The sequence below is a fragment of the Staurois parvus genome, unplaced genomic scaffold (assembly GCF_062004578.1).
Source record: "Staurois parvus isolate SC_StPar_1 unplaced genomic scaffold, SC_StPar_1.0 ptg000886l, whole genome shotgun sequence".
NCBI lineage: Eukaryota > Metazoa > Chordata > Amphibia > Anura > Ranidae > Staurois > Staurois parvus.
The window spans coordinates 4329041-4352464 of record NW_028318682.1 but is presented as its reverse complement, the minus strand read 5'-3'; the positions used below and the strand labels follow the sequence as shown (position 1 = coordinate 4352464).

Genomic DNA, 23424 nt, shown 5'->3' with positions numbered 1-23424 from the left:
TATAGTAAACATGGTTTCAGTGAAGATTATATGGAAAAAACTGCTTCTAAACTTTTTTTTAAACTTCTAAATTGTAAAATGACCAAAAAACATGGACCTCACTCAATAGGGAGTGGTAATTGAATGGATTTGAATTACCCATAGTAATCTTGTTGGTCTCAATGATATTGGGCTGGTTTCAAAAATTAAAATTCATTTGGTTCATATGGAAAACAAAGACCATTCTATTGGACTTTTTTTTTTTTTTTTACTTATTTTGGCTCTCAAGATCTAAAAAGGTATGATACGCTTTTTTCCTTTTGGGCAACAAATGCAGTTCCCCTCCTTCACGTTTCTAGGACAGTATAGTAGAATGGAAAAGCAAAGTGTTCTGTTTAGAATCTGATTGTTGTCTGATTTGTGTTTTAATTAAACCAATTGGAATGAAATTGGTGAAAGAGGACAGGACCTGTAATATAAAAGAAATTTACACTTGTTTCCCCTTACGTCTTTCAGGCCAGCACCTTGAGACCTCGGCTCCTCCCCATCTGAGGAAACCCCTCCACCCTAAAATAAGACCTCCACTCCCCTCTGACCTCAGTTCAGGTGTTTCCTCCGGTGGGGAGACACGAGGAAGCACAAGGTGCTGTCACCTAGACGGCAGGGGAGCAGAGGGCCGGATAGCCAGCTGAGAGGCTCGACGCAGCCGAGAGTGAAGGCCGGAGGGTCCGGCTGCATATCCTCCCTGGGTTGGCTGTGTGGCAGTGGGCGCACACCCCGGGTGACTATGCCAAGCACGTACCTGCGCTTTGCCCCCCGACCCCCTCCGGCGAGTTGGGGTGGCTGTGGTATGATCTGGGTGATGTCTCGCTCCTCCCCATGCTGGCGTTGGTTGTTGCTGGGCCGGACGCCGGGAGACTGAGTTCCAGCGGAAGGGGTGGGGCTTCACCCCGGGCCACGACTTCTGCTTCTGGTCGCGGCCTTAAACCACAGCGGCACGGAATTCAAAAGACTGTGCGGTGCATAGTGGCCTGAGGGACAGGCCTGTACCAAGCGACCACCCTCCTGGAGCACGATGTCTGAGGCACCGGGACCAGGAGGAGCCAGCACCAGCCAGATACAGGTAAGGTGCCTCAGCAGAGGCCTCCCCTATCTGTCACCCCCTAGCTCCAGGGGCATTCCCGAAAGGGTAGGGCAGGGGGTCTGCGGTGGGTGCAGGTCCTTAGGCTCTGCTGGGGAAGAGAGAGGGTGGATAGTATAGTGACTTCCCTCCTGCCCTTTTATGTTTTTCAGGGCAAGGCTCGGGCTAAAACCAAACACCAGGAGCCCAAAACAGAGATGCCCATCCTGCAAGGAGGTGTTGAGAGAATCCTGGAGGAAGGTGCTGTGTGGCCCATGCATAGAGGGGTTAGTGAGGGAGGACAGGCATGAACAGGGGGACTTAGCTAGGTCAGTAAAGGAGTTGACTAGCACATTTGACTCCTTTAAATCGCTCATGGAGCGGTTTGCACTTCCCCGGCCTCCACACTTCGTTGGCCGCTGCCCTGATCAATGCCTTAGAGGATCTAGAAGACCGAAGGGTCATAGTCAGGGTCCCAGAAAGGGAACAAAGGAAGGAGGTGTACTCACATGTATTTCTGGTTCAAAAGCCGCCTGGCGCATTCAGGCTGATTTTGAACCTAAAGCCCCTCAACAGGTCTGTGCGTTACCGGAGGTTCCGCATGGAGTCTATATTTATGGTCAGGTCCCTGATCCCGCCAGGGTCTTTTATGGCATCCATAGACCCTCAGGATGCATACCTGCACGTGCCCATTGCGGAAACTTCTCAGCAGTTCCTCAGGTTGGCAGTGGAGGGAGAGGGAGGAGTGCAACACTGGCAGTTCAGGGCTCTTCCATTTGGACTGTCCTCTCCAAGAATTTTTACCAAGGTTCTGACGGAGGAACTGGTTCCTATTCGTTTGAAGGGAATTCCAGTGATAGCCTATCTGGATGACTTGCTGCTCTTCGCAGATTCAGAGGCTCACCTTCTGCGGAATCTGGGTATACTGCGGGGCCATCTAGAAAACCTTGGGTGGATGGTAAATCTAGAGAAATCTTGTCTGGTGCCTTCTCAGAGGATGGTTTATCTGGGTTACACTCTGGATTCGGAGGGTCAGCCTGACTTCGGAGAAGGTGTCCAAATTAGAGGCAGGGATCAGACTGGTGCAGGGAAACAAGCCAATAGCGATAAGGCAGGCCATGTCAGTGCTGGGTCTACTGATGGCTTCCATCCCAGCAGTGTAATGGGCAGGTCTACATATGCGCCCCTTCCAGTTATGGGTCCTGAGAGTTTGGGACGGGGTGCTCACTCCTTAGAGGAGAGTCCTGGTTCCCCCCCAATGTAAAGAGGTCACGGTGGTGGAGAAGGTCGTCCCGTCCAGGGTAACCCAGGGGTAAAACAAATTATTTAAAAACATGATTTTTCTTGCACATGATTGGATGGTGAAAGTCATCAAAGCAAGATTGGATGGTGGATATAGTCAGACTGTGCAAAGTCCGGTCTATTTACCTTTAGTAAATCAACCCTTTTTTGTTAAGCACTTTAAAAAAAAAAAAAAGGGACAATACACATTAATAGGTTCATGGATAATTAGTTTGGGAAATCAGCGCTGTATCTATATCAAAGTCTCCACACAGGATGACACTTTGTTGTTTTTTTTGCTGTACTATAACTGGCAGCTGCACAGTCATACAACACTGTACACAAATTAAATTTATATTTTACAAAGCTTTTTGGTGGTATGTGATCATGGAACTAAAAAACGTTTTTCTACAAACATATTTAAAAAAAAAATTAATGCAGTCTGACAGGTCTTCAGTTAAAAAACAAAAAAAATCTCAAGTGTATATTGGCTTGTGTGAAAGTTTATAATATCTACAAACTTTAGCATACTGGAATTTTATGCAGCTATGATGCTATCTGGGTAATGGCAATGATCAGCGACTTATGTTGGGCAATCTGACACTAACAGACCCTTGCTAGGAGGTTCACTAACTGACATCAATAGTGATATAAAATGGTATACTGCCGTTGTGCTAATTACACTGGCTGGGAAGGGGGTAAACATTTAGGGGCAATCAAGGGGTTAACTGTGTGCCTAACAAGTGTAATGTGTTACTTTCACTAAAAGACATGGCTTTTTTTTTTCACCTCCTTTGTACACTTCACATCAAATTTATTCAAAACAAAAAAGGGAGCAGTGTAATGTGTTGAAATGCATGCAACACTGCCCCTTAGCACAGCCAGCACTGCAAAACTACTGGAACAGTGAATCTCTCTGGCAGCTCCGTATTGTGTGAATTTGCCCTTAGCTTTAAGTCTGCAACCATTTTTCCTTAACACAAAGCTCCACCCAAAATGGGGAATGGGAGAGCAGTCCTTAAAGCGGAACTTCCCCTTAAGGATTGGCACCTTTTGGGGGGGAGCGGGTACCCATATTTGACAGGTATCTGCTCCCACTTCCGGTCCAATCGCCTAGGCGATCGGAAACACAAGGTGTCCTCCCTCCCCTCTAGTCTATTGGGACACGTGACGGGTCCCCGAAGACTACAGGACCATTCACAAAGTGCAGCACTACTTGCGCATGCGCAGTGGGTACCTGGCTATGAAGTTACAAGCTATGAAAGCTGGGTGCCCACGCTGAAGATACTGGCCCCCTGGAATACAGGATGGCCAGTGAAAATGAGCTGCGGGGGACCGAAGAACAGGTAAATTGGCTGTGTGGGTTTTTTTTTTTCTTTTTTTCAGCAGCTACAGTTTTTGTAGCTCACTTTATTTTACGACAGGGTGAGTGGAACTCGGCTTTTAAGGAATTTTAGATTATGCAAATTCAAACATGGTTTCTTTGTACATATAATTATACTACTGCATGTGACTAGAACATGAATACTTTCCCACTGAGCACTACTGCAGAAGACAAATACAGGCATGCATGCGCAAACTTCAACAAAAGTGATAACACTTTAAAGTATCACTTTTAAATTGGACCCCAAAGTACAGTTTGATTTGTTTGTCATGGAAATTACTATGTTTGCTAGGGTGTTGTACAAAATGTATATTTACATGTTCTGTGGGTTAGTTATCTGAAGGGATTTTTGAGCTCAGCTAAAATTTTATGATAAGATTTGTTAAAGTGATGGTAAAGGGATTTTGTTTTTAAGATAACATGTCTATACTTGCCAGCTCCGTGAAATAAAATTACCACCAACCTATAAAGCCATCAGGAAGGACAGGATAAGGGGAGAGGGCAATCAGGTGTAGAACCCAACAAGTTCCTGAGCTGGGATTGTTTGGCCAGCTACAGTGAGGGTATTCCCTGGGCAAGAGGGCCCACAAGCTGCCAAAGTCAAAGAAGATTGCACTTGGGGTCTAAGGAGATAGATTTTTCTTTGTCCATAGTTAAGGAGAGTCCTCACTGACACGAACACTGATGGCGACCTCTAGTGGCCCACTGGCCGGAGTCCCCCAGGGCACGGAGTCTAAGCCCAGGTCTGCTAGTTCACCAGAGCCCCTGATGGTGGGGATGGACTTGAAGCAGACCAGGACCAGGTCGCGACCCCTGAGTGACACCAACCGTGGTAAAGGCAACCGCCAATGGCGTGTAGCGGGTAGGAGCCAGATGTGAAGAGGTGTGATGTGGTCAAGCAAGCCGGGTAGGCAACAGCAAGGCCGACGGTACAGATTGGTAGACAGAGTAATCGGGTCACAAGCTGGGTTCGGTAACAGCAGGTCAGACAAAAGGAGCAGGCAGAGGATGGTCAGGGCAGGCGAAGACAGCGGTATCAGGTCCAGGCAGGGTCAGCAACAAGGCAATCGGCAGACAGGAAGAGCAGGAACAGGGAGAAGACCATCAGGCAACTTGTGTCTGTGCAGGGCTGGTTTAAGAGGCATGCCTGGGTCCTAGTGCCTGCCCAGCGCAGTCATAGGCGACAGGCGCGCCTGGGTCCTACTGCCCACCTGCCTGCATGTGTTGTCTGACACCTACGCATGTGCAGACTCATGCGTCAATGGTCCCTGACACTCACAGTTCCTTGGGCATCAACCCCATCCAAGTTCAATACTCCTTAAAGAAACTTTCAGCTGCTGCTATAAAAAGTGCTGCTATAAAAAGTGATGTTATAAATTGTACAGATTTTAGGGAAGCATACAGTTTATTCCCAGACAATACAAAGCTAATCTTGTCCAATATTGGCACTCTTTCATTCGACATGCCTGTCAGACTTTTTTCATTCCTCTAACAAAAAAAAGTAAACAAATTTTATATTTTTATTTTGCGATCTCAAAAAAAAAAAAAAAACACAAAACCAAGAATACAAAAATTTAAAAAAAAAGGTTCACAGTCTGAACAAAGACCAACTATAGATTAAAGCTGGCCATTGACGAATAGAAGTATGCATATAAATTCTTATGGTCTTGAATGACATCCAAATGTTCTGAGAATTTTTGTACAAATTACGAAAGGATTGTTTGCTTTAACCATTTTACAGTGAATAAACCTAAATTTCCATTTGAAATTCCATCCATCAAGTAAAATCGTATATGGATATTTTTGTGCACTATTGTTAAACTGTGTACATCTCCAAATATATATTTTCAGTATACATAAGATCAGTAAGGCAACCCCTACAGGATTAATTTTTCTTCATTCACGATTAGCTAATGTATTTTGAAAACTGGGAGACTTTCCCCATCAAAATACACTGAGCACTTCTGTACAACCAGCCTGCTGGAAAATTTTTGCACAATCCGCTCAGTCAGAAGTTGAGTAGACTGACTTGTGTACAACCAGCCTACTCATACATGCATCAAAATATGTCTGGTCCCAGCTGAACCAGCTGCATTTTAATCCATGTATGGCCAGCTTTAGAGACCTGAAAGGTTTTACATACTGTGTACAGAAAAATCAGAAAATCTAGTTGACTTAAAACGATGATTGATCAAAAATCTCATTTAGCAGAAAAAGTGAGATATAGAATCATTCATGGCATTAGATTCCCCCCCCCCTCCCCCCAAGTTACATAGTTGAATCAAGTCTAGTGATGATTTGACAGAAGCTATACAAATTGCACCAGTTCCTGATGAGGTTTCATACTCCCATAGAAATTCTTCACACAAATTATAGCCAATATTGTATTTACAGAGTGACCTGTAATTTGTTAAAAATCAGTAACCCTCTGCCAAAAGTGGTGCATCTTCAGCTGTTTTGAATGCAGCCTAAACATGTTAAAACTAATGTTTCAGTATTTCCAACACAAACTTGTAAAAGACTTCATAACAAATATTTAAGTCATTACTATGCTTGGCGTTTGTCATATTTACAGTGTAGGTATCCAAGGTACACTTCTATTCACTTATCTCTTCACTGATACAGGGGAATATTTGTTTAACAGCCATTTAAATCTGGATAGAGATGAATAGGGGTAGAAAGTCTATCAAAAATATGTATGATCTGCAAACCAACATTTTACTATATTATTCATCTTTAAGTGCCCATAGACAGTAATTCCCCTCAGTTCCTGTCAAGTCTCACCAATAGGGAAAAGGAAACATTGCCAGACAGAAGGACTAGAACCTAGGGCAATATTGCTGTCTCTGCCTTATTATCCTACTTCTAGTAAAGGCATCATGAGAGATTGGAAGTGGGGGCAAATCTGCCCAATAGTAGTCAAAAACATAAGTAAAAATCTGACACTATTCAAAACTAAAAGCAATACTTCAGCTGTTGCTAGGTTTAAATGGATTAGAAAAGTGATCTCACCAAGACTTGGATTTTCAGGTAAAGGAAAGGAAATCCAGAAGTAGGCCCATGACAAATGTGGCTTGTCTGGGTGTATGTGGTTACATATTGTGTTACACAAGTGTGGAAAACCTTACAGTGGGCATTTGGTGGTAAACATCAAATCTAGAGAATCATTCATTGCTTTATAAATAAGCAATAATGGAATTTATGCAAATACATCATGGCAAAATGCATTGGAGTTAATGGCTAGAAAAAAGTAAGGTGGCCTTTGATGGGTTAGGTTTCATTTTTTTTTTAGTTTTTTTTCCAAAATAAAAAACCCGTATTGAAGAAAAAATGAAGTGCTAACACAATACCCCCTTTTCAATAAATCATATTTTTCCTCAAGCAAAACTTAAAAATCATTTTTCTAAAAATCCCTACAGGCCATTGACAAGCTAAAGGGACACCGAATTTCATGATTTAACTAGTGACCTACTATATGTGCAGAGTCCTTGTAAACTGCAAATAAAAAGCTCTTTATGGAAATGTACTAAACTGGTCATAACTGGACATTTTATACAGGTCCTAAATTAGAATATATCCATTTATGTTTGTGCCCCTATTAAACTATAATAAACTGATCTCACAGCACCTCCTAGACATAAAATCTCTGGTGCCGAATGCGTCAAATGACCTGTATTTACTAGGAAGTACGGTCATTCAGGAGACCTCTAGTGAGCAGATCAATTAACTCAAATATCTTCTTAGTAAAGTCCAGGTTCTGATAGAAGCACACAGCTGGGGGCAGTCAGCATGTGGTAATGTTCTCCTACTCCTGTTTACATTACAAACTTTTGACTATTAGCTAGGCCTGGCTTAGGTATCCATCTCCATGGACACTTGTGTTTTATAATGAGCAGGGGGCACCTGAGTGTCTAATTTCACAGCTTCCATGACTATACATACTTTGTATCACACAGATAGAAAACCCTCCTATTATCCCCTTTCAAGGAGACACTTTTCACACATTGCTACAGCCCAACATTTATAAACCATAAGGATTTTACATTTAAAACACAAGTCTATTCCAGGACAATATAAAGCTAATCTTGGCCTTCACATTTTGAATAATTTGTGTAAAAGGGAAACATGTAGATACACAGACAAGTTTGAGGGTATGTGAATGCAACTTAAACACAAGTTAAAATGTGTTTGAGGGTGGGGGGTGCACATTAAACAGGCAAAATCTTATAGCACCTCATAAAATTAAATAGGGAAAGGAGGGAAAAAAAAATTTGGATTATGTACATTTGTATCCTCCACTTATCCATTTTCTAATAAAGGGAAATTTGTTTACAAGCAATTAAAATCTGGGCAGAAGCATCATAAAGAGTACTTATCTACAAACAAAATCAATAATGTTTTACTATATTATTAAAGGCCAAGTTCACCTTTTTGGAAGTGTATTACAAGCAATCTGCTGATCGCTGGTGCAATGCTTTACAGGCTCCTGCAACAAAAAATAAATGCACCTTATCTGCAAAAGTGCATTTACTATTTTTTTTTTCAAAAAGGTGAACTTGTCCTTTTTTTAAAGTCTATGGGTATGTAAAAATTAAAGTACTTCTCAATCAGCTCTAGTGACCTTTTCTGTGTGGCACCCACAAACACTGTGGGTCAAGACCCAATGGAGAAGAATAGCAATGTGTGAGATTTTTGTTCATCTGACATTTTTATAATCTGAAAAGACTATGCTGGTAATATCTGCAGTGTACTACAAACCCCCAACTCATCCATAGGACTACACACCAATGGACACTATTCATTCATACATAGAGAAGCATGCAGGTTCTTGGCAACAAGAAAGCTATGGGGCCAATTTGAGAATTCCTGTATCTGACCATCTAATGTACGGACCGGTTTACACATCTTGCATTGGCAATAGATATCAGAGGCTGTTCATTGCAGTGCAACACCCTCTGATATCTATTGTCAGTTTTAAATAAACATTTAACTGCACATTTGATTAAAATCTTATATCTATGCATAATATAAAGGTGGTCCAGTATTGGCACGTAGTGGTCCTGATTTTGAGTATTGATTGAAGCAATCTGGTAGTTTGTTTTCTAAGCTACTTCAATACCTAAGACCACAGAAGGTGGTTTTTTTTGTGTATTTCTGAATGTCTAGTAATCTCCCTGTGGGTGGGCAGAGCCTTAATTTTTCCATGTAGAAAATTTGGGAATCAGAAGAACAGATTGTCAAGTATTAGACAACGTTAGGACAGACAGGCATCTCCCCAAGCATCATTTTAAAAAGGAGATGGTTGCCATGTAGGTCCATCCTAGATTTTTACATTACAATTCCCATATCACTTCACCAGTTATTTTAGGGAGATGTGTGCCAAGTTAAAGAATCCCAGGGTTATCATACTCTCCCAATGTGGGTAGAAAAATAAATTGGGTCTGCTCTTAGAAACATTACTTCAGGCTAGTGGTACTTGCTATTGCCACTTAAGGCAGGGGTTCTTGAATGGGGGGAGTATCCCTTAATCTTGGGGATTTAGGAACTAACTGCATGAGATGGGGTACAGAACCAGATCTCTAAATAGATAATCTAAAAACAATTTTTAAATGATCAATGTTATAAAAGATTGGTTAGTGACCTCATTTCTTAGTGATCAGATCCCTCAACATGGAAGGTTCCCAGTATTCCCAGTAAATGTTGCCATGGTCAGCACAAAAAAAAAAAGTAAATCTTAGTTGGATCTAGTACATTTGATTTAAAGTTACTATATAAATATTAAGTCCTTGTGTTTTTTCAGCTGTCCTGTTTATTACAAGTACTGATATAGCACCTTCTATTTACTCAGCTCTTCAAATATAGGTATATATTGTACATTCACATTAGTCCCTACCCTCAAGAAGCTTACAATCTATGGTCCCCAACTCATTCATACTTACACATACTGTAATAAATGACCTCTTGAAGAGGGACAGAGCGGGTATGGAGATATACTGGGCAATCCATGGCATTTGTAATCTTAATATATTAAGAACCACTAATTTAGGTCATCAGAAATTTTCCTGAAATAATGTCAATGGATACTTGCCATTATCACCCATTTGTGGCCACAACCAGTCACAACACCTACTTTAAAACAAAGCAAACATTGACTTATCTTCTAAGTATTGACAGTCAACTACAAATGCATATCAGTTGGATATATAGCTAAATAAAACTTTATATAAACATAGTATTATGTACGGTCAAGATTAATGTTCATTCCACAACAAATAGAAAATTATGGTGATGGCTCTTCTACAGATATATTTATATATCTAAAACTTCAGTCAGTTTACATAAATGCTAAGTTATGTAAAAACAACCAAAACTTTCTGCATCCGGTAGAGTAAGAAAAAAATTAGAACTACTAGTCAATCTGTATTTTGCAGTCTGTGCTCTGATGGGGAGATTTCTCTTCAATTCCTGTCCCTGAGATTAAACACATGTCTACAAAATGAGGAGACTGGCCATACAGTATGCAATTTTCTTTCCTTCAACCATGAGTTGAAGAAAAGAAATCACTTTGATTCCCCCATAAACAGTCACCTTCTGCAGAGCTACTGTATTCTGACAGAAGGGTTCCTTGCTTTCAGAATACAAATGATCGCTGCTGCTGACTAGAGCTGTTGGTAGTGATAAGAAAAAACCACATGCTGGTTGACAGTACAACTAGCCTACCCATAAGCGGATTGAAATGCAACGGTTTAATTTGAACCACACATTTTAATCAATCTATGGTTGACTTTAGGCATATAATTACCTAAATGGGTGCCAATATTAGAGGATTCACCTTCACCTCTTGCTCTGTGGCAACTTTTTTTTTTTTAAAGACTTTTCTGTTTCTGGATTTAAAATGCATACACTTGCTATAAAAGATTACCTCCCATTTTTAAACCAAAGATAGATTTATTACTACTTATAAAGATCAACAATCCCATGCATCTGAATTTTTTTTTAATTAAATTGAAATTGCTTTTTATTGAAACCTGTACTTAGTACATTCTTAGGAAGTCAGCAATTTCAGGCTACATAATTTTGTCAACTCCTGAACAAGCATGCAGATTAGAAAGTCAAAGCTAAACAATTTGCACACTTGTTCTGCCTTGGAATACCAGCCTTTACTAGCCTCTTCAGAAGTGGAGGTATGTGGTGGCAGCTTCTATAGTCTTATTACTCGTGCCCCCTTTCAAAAACACTCTTCAGGTTCTAGCTTGTGAAATGCTGAATTAGGTGTTTGATGGAGCAAACCCTCTTTGACCCATGATAACAATCAAACTGACCATGGTTTTTTTAAGACTGCCTTTCCCTCTTCTCAGCCCAACACCATTTAACTTGATAATCCTAGACTTCCTCAAAACATATTTCTACTATACTGTACATGGTTAAAGATCAATTGAGGCTACCCATAACAACCAATTAGCAAGTTTTTCCATTATTTTGACAAACTCATTGAGTTGTGTTGTCTGACAGGATTTTCAAGACTTGTGCTACAATATAAAATGATTTAGAAGGTTAAACAGTTCACATAGGTGTCTCCATTGCATATTTAACCATTTGCATGGAGTTTGATTTTTGCTTTTAATGTTAGAAAAATAGCTTATTACACTAAATATTTTTGTAAATGTTGTGACCCATCCAAACCAAAGATGGCTACCTAACAAAACAGTCAAACGTGGTTTCTTTGTACATAGTTTATCTGGACACTGTCAATGTACTGAACATGCCCAGAAATTTTATTTTGTTTCTGCAATTTGGCTCAATGCTGTTCCCCTTGCTGCAATACTGGGACTGATAATGTGTCTATAACATGAAGATCTTCCCACTAAGCACTCATAGAAAATTACAGCAATGTATACATTTCAACAAACCTTTTATTAGCAGATAGGACTGAATGTCAGTTACTTAGACTCCAAAAGATTTTAGTTAACTTCAAAAAGGGAAAATTTACAGTATTTCTTAGCAAAGGTGGAATCGTACTTTAGATGTCATGCACATGGGCACCTGGAGATTAAGGGCACAAATAATGTATTTCCTTGCCTGAAACCACAGTTTATGTGAACAGTCAACCTTACAAAATAAAATTACAGAATGCGGGTATATTCTAGTACTTCAGGGAGTACATGCATTTGCAATCAGCTTCCATCTTATTTGTTTCACATAGCATAGCTTACAAAATTACAATTTAAAAACCAAATGGCTGCACTCCTGCTGAGAAAAAAACCTAAGACAGTTGGTCTCAGAAATTGAAAATGTAAAAGCTAGTTGTTGTTTCTAAAGTTGAGAGAAAGCCGAGACAAAAATGTCTAAGTTGTGTAAAATAAGTAAAGATAGAAACTGATTTGCTATGATAATGGCACTAGTCGAGGGGTAACGTCTCAGACACTTTAGTAATCCCTCCCCACCAATGTGTCATCCTCCAAATGTTTATTTGCATATAATCAGCACTTCTATCAGTGTCCCTGTTTCTTCACCATGGTTTGCTTATTTTTATGCAAGGCTGACCACTCAGATCTTGCTTCAATAGAATTTATAGAAGGCCATTTATGACCTAGTTCCAAATTTGTTTTCTATTTTCAATGATGTTTGAAAATGTGCCATTTCATTTCAAAAGGTAGCAGACCCCTGCCCTCCAGCACCGTACAATGGAACCTACATTCACAACTGTGTATGCTAAGGATCTCTCTGATCACTATCAGTACATCAAGAGTCTGGGCCAAGGAACATTTGGCAAAGTCCTACTCATTCAGGAAAAGGCCACAGGTATGTAAATCCAAACAATTTTCATGACCATAGAAGTATTTTAATTGATGTATTTAATGTATCATCTTAGTTGACATGTTTGATATATTTTCATTATGTTCAGTATTAAACAATTTAAAATTTTATTTTTAAAATGGGGCAAAACATGAAATGTATATTAGCATTTTGTTAGTAGATGGCAACCAGCTAATGTCAAGCTAAGTAAAACATGAGCTTTCTAGACGCTTTTTGCAGACTTTAGAAATCTTAGCATGTTTTGTGGACGCAGCATATAATAGTGTCTTCATTGAAGATTAGTTAAAATGAATGGGAATTGAAAAAAACTGAAACCATAATAAGCAGCAATCTGGTAATCTTCAGTGATACGGGGTTGGTTTGAAAACATGAATGCAATGGATTCCTATAGAAATCAAAAGACAGATCTTTCAGATCCATATAGAACAGTGATTTAAGTAAATTTTTTTTTTAATCTTTTGAGGGCTAAAAAGTGCAACAGACAGTCTCCCCTTCATGTCATGTTTCTAGCACTGTATGGTAGACTGGAAGGGTAAAGTGTTTGCCATGGACAACAAAGGCATCTGTGTGCTGTTCCTTAGAGTCCTGTTTATTATTATTACTACGAGTTTATATAGCGCCAAAGGGTTTGCTCAGCGCTGTACAATAGGGGGGACAATACATGGCACAGTACAACAACAACAAACAATGTACGAGGGGTAAGAGGGCCCTACTCTTACGAGCTTACAGGATCTAATTGTTTTTGTTTTAAGGTAACCCAGTGGCCATGAAGTTGGTGAGAGGACCAATTTGAGAGCCTTTCTGAAAGAGCAATCCATGTCCATCTCTGTGCAACAATCCAGGCATCATCACCACCTACCCAATCTTCGTTGAAACTACAAAGTATTCTATCTAGACCCAGGAACTGGCTACAGCTGGAACCCTACATGATCTTTTGAGTCCGAGGTGAGCAGTTTGTTTTAAATAACTTGGTTTAGTAGGTCTCCTTTCTTAAAGATAGAAAAGGAAAGTACAAATTAGAATTGTTGCTGACAACTGAACAGTTTTCGTTTACGGAAAAATATTGATTGCTACTGCCAACAACTCCACATTTTGTTCAATACAGACATCTTGAGATCACTAATATCCCATCTTTACAACTATGATTTTTAGAAGATATGGGCCTGATGAGGCTACTGTGAAAGTGTGCTGCATCAGTAACTGGCTCACTCCAGAACAAGGGAAGCAGATTAAAGCTTAAAGGGGGGGGTACTTTTCCATGCAGCACCAGCACATACGGACATATTGCATCACTTAATTGTTAACTACAGTTGCAAGCTGTCCCCTTAACCTGCCAGTTTTTATACTTTCCTTGTTACATCCCTAGTTTTCTGTGACTTTAAGTTGATCCCTCCTATCTTCTGCTTATGACATTGCTCTGTAACCTTATTATTGGGTTTCTGCTATTATAGGGGTAAATTTCACTTTCTGCATGCCTTTTTAAAATCTTAAAGCAAAAAAAAAAAAAAACTTTGAAAGCAATAGATGTGTCTGCTGAATGCCTCATGTCTTGTGAAACTATTTTATCTCCACTTCACATGGCCCATTTTCCCTGCTCTTCTGAATAGGCACCTGGTAGAACCTCAGTTTTATTGCCAGATAGCATCTAATAGAAAAAAAAACAAAGCCTGCGGCCAACTTAAATTACTGCACAAAGGAAATTTGAAATGCTTACTTGCAATATTCCTTTGCATGTGCTGGGGGAAAAAAAAAAAGGCGCCTCATCCTCTAGCAGTGTCTCATTACTGTGTGCTGGCCCAGCTTTTCTTCATGCCTTTGCTCCCTTATGACTGTTTAAAAAAAATGTTCTGTAGGGATCTGAAGGAAGAAGCAGAAGAGCTGGGCCAGCACAGACTGTAAATAGGCCCTTCCAGAAGAGGAGAGGGCCATGACATTCACAGTGGAAGGGGGCTGTGTGAGGGAATTGGCTCTGCACTAATTTAATTTTATTGCATGTTGGTGGTGGAAAGGAACATTGCAAGCAAGGTTTGTGTCCCCCCCCCCCCCCCCCCCCTATAAAAACCCCACAAGCATTTCAAATAAGCGATTTTACCATTTTCAAGTTGTTGCCAGTTATTTTGAAGTGCCTACTTTTTTCCCTCTAATGTTCCTTTCCATCAGCAATGTGCTAGAAAATTAAATTACTTCAGAGTCAATTCCCTAGCACAGCCCCCCTCCCACTTTGCAGGTCATTGCCTTCTGTGCTGGAGGGCTATTTACTGTCTGTGCTGGCCCAGCTTCACTGCTCTTCCCCTCACCTCCCTATACCTTTTATGTAGCTGCCAGGGGGAAGTGAATACTATAGAGCCTCTGCTCAGTCTGCTGGGACTGCTGACACAACATTCATGATGTCAGCACCTAGCAGCAGTCTGAGCACTTTAGGATATCTACACAAGGAAGGTTTTTACAGATCAAGAACACGCATAACATGCATATAATCTACAAGATGGTTGTTGAAATTAATGGTCTTGTGACAGGGTCTCCTTGAGTTATAACTTGTGATCATTGTGTGAAATTAGAACCACCCCCGTGTTGGCACAAGCTCCGACTGACTCCGACAAGACCCAACCCCCCTTTTCAAATCCTGGCAAGACCACCCCTCGATGCGTACTCAAATCAAGTAAGTAACCACCCCCCCTTTTTCCTCTTGCTTAGACTCCCACCCAAAATACACGCTCCGCCTTGTCTGCACACCCCAGTCATGCAGGCCCTCCCTTTTAGCTTCGCTCAGTCCAGGCCTTGACTGATCAAGAACACTCATAACATGCACATAATCTACAAGATGGTTGTTGAAATTAATGGTCTTGTGACAGGGTCTCCTTGAGTTATAACTCGTAATCATTTTGTGTGAAATTAGATTTACACGCAATTTTATGGCTACAAATAGTAAAATATTGCAGAATACTAGCCATCTAACCCAGGGGTGGGCAAACTTTTTGACTTGAGGGCCGCAATGGGTTCATATATTGGACCTGGGGGCCGGATCAAGAGTAGATGAATGATGTGTATGTGTCATCCATAGTAAGTATAGTAATATTCCCCCATAGTAATTCATTCCCCCCTATAATAATTCATTCCCCCTATAGTAATTCATTCCCCATATTAAGTCCCCAAGTCCCCCCTGTGTCAATTCACTTACCTTTGCTCCGCGCGTTCCTCTCGCCGTGTTCCCGCGCCCTTCCGGTGTAGCATGAAAATCTGTCTCCTATGAGGATCTGTCCCCTTCGACGTATCTGTGCATGTGCCAGTTTCAGGCATTAGCAGCCGATCGGCGATCTCCGGCACATGCGCAGATACGTCGAGGGGGACAGATCCTCATAGGAGACAGGTTTTCATGCTACACCGGTCTTCAGGGCGGACTGTGAGAGGAGCCTAGCTCCGCGGACCGGATTAAAAGGTCCACCGGGCCATAGTTTGCCCATTGCTGATCTAACCACTGTGCTGCCCATATAGTATGGTAGAATGGGGAAAGGGGGTAAAGTGTTTCCTATGTAATCTCCAAAGGAGCAGGGCCCTCGAACCCCTCGTATTGCATTATTGTACTGTCTCCTGTATTATCTCCCATTGTAATGTACAGCGCTGAGCGAACTGTTGGCACTATATAAATACTATAATAATAATACCCTATATGTCAACAGAGATGGGAGTTATGACCAAATACTTGTTCATGGCACACAAGTGTAGACTCCTGGGTTGTGGTTTTGTTGCTCTAACAGGAAACTTTCCCTGGAAAGAAGCTGTGGAGGAGAAAATTCTGTACCAGGTCTACAAGTCCTGGCAGAAGAGTACTAATATCATTCCTCCACCAGCTCACTGGGAGAAGCCCTGAACATGTTTAACAAATTCCTTTCACAGGACCCAGTCTCTTGACCAGGCCCAGATTTCCCATTAGGCACTGTAGGCATGTGCCCTTCCTAGAGGGGCACCCATTTATACATGACCGGATCTACGGGGTGCTCATCTCCTGCATATCTTTTCCCAGATTTCTATTCACTAATTCAAGTAATAAGCACACACACAAACCTTGTGTACTCTGGAGAAACATGTGGGAGAAAGAGGTGATTTGGCGCATGTGCAGAGTAGTGACCTGGGCAGCAGCATTTATCTTGGCCACAATCTGCTCTTTGCTGACCGAACTCAGGAGTACCCTCCAAACAGGATAGGCAAGAACCGGTCAGGGCTGCATGGTGGGGGACAGCGGACTCTCCTGGGAGTTGTAAATAGGAACCATGTGTGAGACCAGAAGTGCTGTCAGTGAAGGGGTGGTGAGCAGGAGAGATTAAAGCCAAATAATAATGGTTTCTGGTGTTCCATGTGATATTGAAACCTTTCCTAAAGGTCTTCTGTTTTACATTTTATGTAGGAATGCCAGAGGAAAAATTGTGAAAATGTTGTGCAATGCAGTTGGCACATACAGGTGAAACTCGAAAAATTTGCATATCGTGCAAAGCAAGATCGTTCAAGCCGTGATTTGTCATAATTGTGATTATGGCTTACAGCTCATGAAAACCCAAAATCCACAATCTCAGAAAATTAGATTACATGCAATCAATAAAACAAGGATTGTACATAGAATAATATTGAACCTCTGAAAAGTAAAACATGTATATGTACTCTGTACTTGGTTTGGGCCCCTTTTGCAGCAATTACTACCTCAATGCGGCGTGGCATGGAAGCTATCAGCCTGTGGCACGGCTGAGGTGTTATGGAAGACCAGGATGCTTCAATAGCGGCCTTCAGCTCTTCTGCATGGTTTGGTCTCATGTCTCATCTTTCTCTTGGCAATGCCCCATAGATTCTCTATGGGGTTCAGGTCAGGCGAGTTTGCTGGCCAATCAAGCACAGTAATCCCACGGTCATTGAATCATGTTTTGGTGCTTTTGGCAGTGTGGGCAGGTGCCAAGTCCTGCTGGAAAATGAAGTCAGCATCCCCATAAAGCTAGTCTGCGGAAGGAAGCATGAAGTGCTCCAAAATCTCCTGGTAGACGGCTGCGTTGACCCTGGACTTAATGAAGCACAGTGGACCAACACCAGCAGATGACATGGCTCCCCAAATCAACACAGACTGTGGAAACTGCACAATGGACTTCAAGCATCTTGCAGTGTGTGCCTCTCCATTCTTCCTCCATACTCTGGGTCCTTGGTTTCCAAATGAGATGCAAAAGTTGCTCTCAAAGAAAAGGACTTTGGACCACAGAGCAACAGACCAGGTCTGTTTCTTTAGCCCAGGTAAGACGCTTCTGATGTTTGTTGTTCAGGAGCGGCTTGACAAGAGGCATGCCCATGTCCAGGATCAGTCTGTGTGTGGTGGCTCTTGATGCAATGACTCCAGCCTCAGTCCACTCCTTGTGAAAGTCCAATACTTTTGAATGGCTTTTTCCTGACAATCCTCTCCAGGCTGTGATCATCCCTGCTGCTTGTGCACCTTTTTCTTCCACACGTTTCCCTTTCACACAACTTTCTATTAATGTGCTTTGATACAGCACTTGGGAACAACCTTTTGAGGCTTTCCCTCCTTATGGAGGGTGTCAATGATGGCTTTCTGCACAACTGTCAGGTCAGCAGTCTTTCCCATGATTGTGATTCCTACTGAACCAGACTGAGAGACCATTTAAAGGCTCAGGAACCCTTTACAGGTGTTATGGCTTAATTATCTGATTAGAGTGGGACACTTTGAGCCGAGAATATTGCACCTTTTCACAATTAGAATTTTCTGAGATTATGGCTTACAGCTCATGAAAACCCAAAATCTATAATCACCACAATTATGACAAATCACGGCTTGAACTATCTTGCTTTGCGTGTAATGAGTCTCATATTTGTTTATTTCAGTAATGCAACTTAAAAAGGTGAAACTAACTTTTGCACAATATTCTAATTTGAGTTTCACCTGTATGTGAACACTTCTAGGTGACTGAATTACATACAATTACCCTAAATGAAGTATGAGAGCCTTTAGAGTAACACCCTGGACTCGCACTCCAGTATAGGTATGATTCCCAGGATTGGATTCCAGACTTCAAATTCTCCTCATTCACCTTATTTCCTTGTGTCATTCATCGATAGAGAAAAGAAGCCCACACAGTGTAGTATGTTTAAAAGATCTAGTACATTTATTATTGCTTACAGTTTGCTGATTGATGGAAACCTAAGTGTAAGCAAAATGTACTAGATCTTTTAAACATACTACACTATGTGGGCTTCTTTTCTCTATGAATGACACACAAGGAAATAAGGTGAATGAGGAGACTTTATAATCTGATTGAAGCATGGAAACCAATCCTGGGAGTGATACCTATACTGGAGTGACAGTCCAGGGTGTTACTCTGAATTGCATACAATTATCCCAAATAAAGTATCAAAGCCTTTAGTCACCTTGAAATGTTCACGTGTGTGTATATATATAGAGTGTACACAGTTTTCACAATCTTGAATATTTCATATTTGCACATTTGAAAATGTTCATGGATTATATAATTGAGGCTAATACACTATTTTAGTTTTTTTCTCCTTTGGAAGTAGGTTTCTTTGAAAATACACGGGGATGATGAAGCAGAATATGGAGGAATAATGGTTTGGACTTTTTGTATATAATTTTTCACTGACACTAAAATGGTTTATATATAAATTTTTGGACTTTCAAGGGTGAGAGTGGGACTGGAGTGTCATAGGGTTACATCACTATTTGTGATAAAAATTTGGCATCCAAAATAAATGTCTTGGGCATGGACAAAGAATGCAACACAACCAAACTGATAATTCAACCTAAAACTATTGGCAGCATTGTCATTTCAATGTCACATCACCTATATGACACCAGTCTTTGGTCATTAGTCCAAATGTAGATTCCTGGGCTTTTGCAGTTCTTTATTGCTCAAATGGGAAACTCCCTGGAAAGAAGCTCAAGTCCTGGCAGAAGAGTGCCAATATCACTCAAAGTTCACAAAAGAAGCCCTGAACATGTTTAACAAATTCCTTCCACAGGACCCCATCTCTCAACCCTCTGTGCTTTCTATCATAAGCTGTACTTCCTATACCTGGAGAGTTGAAAGTCTATGAGGAGGAAGGGCACACTGAAGAATTTGTCATAAAGGACTGGGAACCCAAAGAGCAATAGAATGAAGACACCGAGGAATTTGAATTTATAAATCGCACAGGACCAGGAATTTACAATGGCAGGGGAGATAAACATTTAACAGTTAGATTTTGTGATCATACAGGACCAAGAAGTAAATGCACTTAATCCTGAAATGGACCCATGTGACCTAGTCTTAATTGTCATTTCAGAAGACAAAACTTTGGTTTTGGGTTCAGAATTTTAAAATTTCTTAGAACCTCAGAATGGGTCTTCTGGAAAAATAAGCTTCTAGGCACAAGAATGCCAAAGGGGACTCTTGAGTGCCTCTTGGATATCATGAGTACAGTTTCAGTTTGATTGTATGTTGCAGTAGAAGTTACTATAATTTGCCAGCATTTTCAGGCTTTTACTGCAGATTTACAAAAGATATAGTTTGCTGTGGATTAAGCTCAACTCCAGCAAAAAAAAAAAAAAAAAAACTTTGTATGGAAAATTATGGTCAGGTTTTTATTTTTGTTCAGAACCATGTTAATTTTACTTTCTGCATGCTTTTATTAAACTTATTAAAAACTTTGTAAAAAAAAGTTTAACTACTGAAAGCTTCATATATGTCTTATGAAAACACACTTTAGCTCCCCTACATATGACCCCTTTTACCTGCTCTCAATAGACACCTTGCAGAACTACAGATTGCCAGGAAGCAACTAGGGATATATTATAGAGGACTGTCAAACAAAAAGTAAGATGAAAACAAAAGTAAAAGACTCGTTGATACAATAGAACCTACCTGTTTTGTCTCTCCAACCTAAGCATTGAAAGTGCTGTGGAACATAACACCTTTGCAACGATTTACATTGAGGAAATGTATGATCAAAAGATATTAATGTGATCTACTTCCATAAGAAATGAGGCTAAAAGCTGAAGTGCAACACTGGGAAAAGAATAAAAGGGTGGGGCCATCTATACAGCATGAATTAAACCAAAGGAAAGGGAGGAGCAGAGACAAAATACAAACACTTAAGGCATAGGACAGTCATGTGGAACATAACACCTTTGCAACTGTTTACCGGTAGTACCTTGGTCTAGCCACTTGATATTAGACTTTTCCTCAGTGTAAAGTCCTATTTCAGTACAAATGCCACAGGTATGTAAAAAGCACTTACATTTTCATGAATATGAAAGGATTTAGTTAATATGTTGAACACATCTCCTAGATTGTAAGCTCGAAAAAGTAGGGCCCTCTTACCCCTCATACGGTTTGTTGTACTGTGCCATGTATTGTCCCCCCCTATTGTACAGCGCTGAGCAAACCCTTTGGCGCTATATAAACTCGATGTAATAATAATCTCAGTAAATAAAATAAAAGTTTAATATTTTCATTCTGTCCAATGGTAAACAAAAAAGGATTTTCTCTTTTGAATCAGTTAATTATATTAGCATTTTATATTAATCACTTGCCAGCTATTGGCAGGCTCCAAGCAAAACCGGAGATTTTTATAGAAAATATCTGCAGTTATGCTAAAAACTGGACAGCACAATGACTGAAAAGGTATACACACTTATAGATGTAGCGCCCCTCGAGCTAGCCAGGGGGAAGCTAGAGTTAAGTTTTGTTAGGAGGTTTGAGTAGCAGCCTGGGTGTAATAGGGTCAATTTTTGGTCAGAGCTGAGAAGCTCTATAGGTCAATTGCCTGATACTTCTCCCTGCTCTAGAATTGTGAAGATTCTAGTAGTAGTGGGTGGTTGAGAAGGGGCTGGCCTGTACACTTAGGGGACCCTGGCCAATCCCCAAGCAGGTGGCTTAAATGTGAAAGCCTGCTCAGCAGCAGGAGAGTTTGGGTGGAAGATGGAGAGCGAAGGCTGAGGTGCAGGACCCGGCGAGGAGGCCTAGTTCAGAAGGGGCTCACCCCCAGGCAGTAGCACTGGAAAAGGTGGAAAGCTCAGGATTTCACTGGCCCCTAGAGAGGACCACCTGTGCAGCAGGGTAGGAAGAGCCCTGCAGAAAGTCTGGAAGCAGCCACCGACACACCAGCTCATAGGCAGAGGACGGAGCGAATAAACCAGGAAGTAGTGCTCAAGTTACAGTTCCCTTGGAGTGAGTGTATGGGATACCAAAGTTCTAAACCCATTAATATAAAAAAAAAACCCACACAAACATCAAAACACACAAATCAAGGACTGGTTACTGTCTTCTGGATGCAGGTCTGTGAGGAATGCGTGTTGCCTGGCTGTGCAGGATTATGAGAGGACCCAAATCTCTAGTGACTAAGGGGGTAGTGCTACATAGACAATGGAAGGTCAAACTGACTGCCAAGAACACTAGCAGTGGTAGGCTTCCTTGCTATTCTGCTATATTGTAAATTTGCAAAAAAAAAAGCTAATATTTCCTAAAGATTTGTTATAGAAGTTTATAAATTGATTGTTTTACTTTTTTTAAATTTTAGAGAAAAAAAAATGGATAAGGACAGCAAAAACACTTGTTGCTCAGAGAATGATTATACCATGAACTTTGAATACCCATAGTAACCAGCAATCACTGCTGCTGACTAGAGCTGTTGGCAGTTTTCATAAGAAAAAAAACCATATGCTAGTTGACAGTACAATTAGCCTACCCATATGCAGATTGAAATTCAACTGTTTAATTTGAACCAGACACATTTTGATCCATCTATGGTGTGCTTTAGGCATAGAAGTACCTAAACAGATGTCGATATTGGAAGATTCACCTTCACCTCTTGCTCTGTGGCAACTAACTTCTAATATTTTAAAGAAAAAAAGTCTTTTAAAATTCAAAACCGTATTTACAATGAATATACATTTGCTATAAAAACAGATTACCTCCTATTTTTTAACCAAAGATAGATTTATCATTATTACTTATAAAGATCCACAATCTCATGCATCTGACCTTTAATTGTTTTAATTAAGAAATTGAAATTGCTTTTTATTGAAACCTGTACTTAGAATTATGTAGGCTGCAATTACTGACTTCCTAAGAATGTACATTCATACCCCCCAATAACCCCTGAACAAGCATGCAGATTAGAAAGTCAAAGCCAAGGCTAAACTTAATTTGCATACTTGTTCTGCCTTGGAATACCAGCCTTTACTAGCCTCTTCAGAGGTGGAGGTATGTGATGGCAGCTTCTATATAGTCTTATTACTCAGGCCCCCTTTCAAAAATGCTCTTCAGGTTCTAGCTTGTGACATGCTGATTTAGGCATTTGATTGTCATCATGGGTCAAAGAGGGTTTGCTCCATCAAACTGATCATGTTTTATAAGACTGTGCCTTTCCCTCTTCTCAACTTAACACTATTTAGCCAATGGCCGTTTGGCGGCTTCAGATGTGTCTCTTCACTCCGGGTGCACGCCCTTTGGCATGCTCCCGCACATGCGCAGTTTGCGCTAATGCAGAGTGGCGCAGCAGTGCGCTCTGTCAGCGGCCATGCACCTTGGACACGGCCGATGACAGATCCGAGTACCGGCTCCCGTTGCTGGTACCATGTGACCTGCTGTGACCAATCACAGCAGGTCACATGACAGTTGTATACAATGGATGGCTTCATTCATGATACCATCCATTGTATACTAGTGCCTAGCTGTGAATGGTCACAGCTAATCACATGCACATGTCATGTGATTAGCTGTGACTGGTCACAGCTAATCACATGCACATGTCATGTGATTAGCTGTGACCAAATCACAGCTAAGCACACAAAAAAAAA

At 40.9% G+C, this 23424-nt stretch overlaps 1 protein-coding gene and 1 pseudogene across 1 annotated transcript in view; one reads left to right on the top strand and one right to left on the bottom strand.

The window, feature by feature from the left end:
• Positions 1 to 23424, bottom strand: part of EVA1A (eva-1 homolog A, regulator of programmed cell death) — a 576027-nt gene that overhangs the window by 394538 nt on the left and 158065 nt on the right. The gene's annotated exons all lie outside the window — the stretch shown is intronic.
• Positions 12449 to 19990, top strand: LOC149442455 (uncharacterized; annotated as a pseudogene).